At 40.1% G+C, this 1,979-nt stretch overlaps 1 non-coding gene across 1 annotated transcript; it reads left to right on the plus strand.

Moving 5' to 3' along the window:
- The first annotated feature begins 1,152 nt into the window (after positions 1 to 1,152).
- Positions 1,153 to 1,259, plus strand: LOC116131823. The gene has a single exon (XR_004128308.1). It is a non-coding gene; the product is annotated as a small nucleolar RNA R71 (small nucleolar RNA).
- The last annotated feature ends 720 nt before the right edge of the window (positions 1,260 to 1,979 follow it).

Consider the following 1,979-nt stretch of genomic DNA (forward strand, 5'->3'; position numbering starts at 1 on the left):
GTTGCAAAGCTTATGTTAAAAATTTGACTTCGAGCAAGCTGGGCATAAAATCTTGTAAATGTATATTTGTGGGGTATCCAAAGGAGACCAAAGGATACTACTTCTACCACCCAGAAGAGCGCAAAATTTTTGTTGCTCGATCTGGTGTCTTCCTAGAAAAGGAATATTTTCTAAGAAGTACTAGTGGGAGAAAAGTAGAACTTGACTACGTTCTAGAACCACAAGATATACTAGACGAAGGACGGGATGATGTGTCACAAGAAGTGGTTGAACATCAAGAGGAGGTTACTCCACAACTTGTGGATCAAAGTGAACCACCTCAAGTAGCATAGGAGCTATGTAGATCTGGGAGAGTATGCCATGAGCCCGAGAGATACAGTTATCTCGTGACTCAACATGGTGATGTACTAGTCTACCAAGATAATGAACCCAGAACCTATGAAGACGCTATATCGGATCCAGATTCCATTAAATGGCTTGAAGCCATGAAATCTGAGATGGACTCTATGTACCAGAACCAAGTATGGTCTCTAGTGGAACCACCTGAAGGGGTAAAACCCATAGGGTGTAAATGGGTCTTCAAGAAGAAGACTGACATGGATGGCAAGGTACATACTTATAAAGCACGACTGGTTGCCAAAGGTTTCAAACAAATTCATGGTATTGACTATGAAGAAATCTTTTCGCCGGTTGCCATGATTAAATCCATCCAGATTATACTTGCGATTGCTGCATATCATGACTATGAGAATTGGCAAATGGATGTCAAAACAGCTTTCCTGAACAGAAACCTTGAAGAGGATGTGTATATGACACAACCCGATGGTTTCGTTCTTGATTACCTAAACAAAATTCACAAGTTAGTTGAAGTGCTTGAATAGAATTTACCTGCATACTTCCCAACTGTTTCTGAAGTGCTGTTAGTTGGGCTGAAATGGTTGTATATGCATCAACTTCATGAAGACCCATAGATTTCTTCGGTTGCACCCTCTCATTAGTCTTTGATAATTGTTGCTTGCCAGAACTTCAAGCAACTCGTGAGCTTCTTCCGGAGTCTTATTTTGCAGTGCTCCTCCCGATGCTGCATCTACCATAGTTTGCACATTCACCATCAATCCGTTATAAAATGTTTGGACTTGCATCCACACTGGCAACCTATGATGTGGACACCTTCTCAGTAATTCTTTGTATCTCTCCCAAGCCTCATACAATGATTCCAACTCTTCCTGTAGAAACGATGTGATATCATTTCTCAGCTTTGCCGATTTTGCTGGAGGAAAGAATTTGGTCAGGAACGTCTGTGCTAAATCGTTCCATGTTGTAATCATTCTTATTGGTAATGTCATTAACCACCCCTTAGCTTTATCCTTCAATGAAAATGGGAATAGTCTCAATCTGATGGCGTCATCTGACACTCCGTTTGACTTGAAAGTATCACAAATCTCCAAAAAATTGGCAATGTGTAGATTTGGATCTTCCTTCAAATCTCCCCTGAACTGTACCAGCTGCTGGATCATCTGGATGATTGTCGACTTTATCTTAAATTTGTTGGCTTATACTGCTGGTCTAGTGATACTCGACCCACTGCCATCAATTGAGAGAACTGAAAACTCCCTTAGTGTTCTATTTTTTGCCATCTCTACAACTATGACTAATGGTTCCACTGTAGCCTCTCTTTCTCTTCTTTCTCTGTTAAGTCTTCGAGTGGTTCTTTCAATCTCAGGATCAACAAGAACCACTGGTTGACGTCTTGCTCTTCGCATAAACTACACAGAAAAATAGAAAGAGTGAGATCACAAACCAACCTAAAAGAATAAAAAAAATTAAACAAACAATAATTAAGCAAAAATAAAGCTCCAATCTAGCTAACACAAGAAAATTTTAATGTTAACACAAAACTCAATCCCCGGCAACGGCGCCAAAAACTTGATGCGTTGTAACTACAACATGCAATGGTAGCAAGTGCACTAGTCGCATTA

This window comes from Pistacia vera, unplaced genomic scaffold, assembly GCF_008641045.1.
Source record: "Pistacia vera cultivar Batoury unplaced genomic scaffold, PisVer_v2 Contig243, whole genome shotgun sequence".
In the NCBI taxonomy this organism is placed as follows: Eukaryota; Viridiplantae; Streptophyta; class Magnoliopsida; order Sapindales; family Anacardiaceae; genus Pistacia; species Pistacia vera.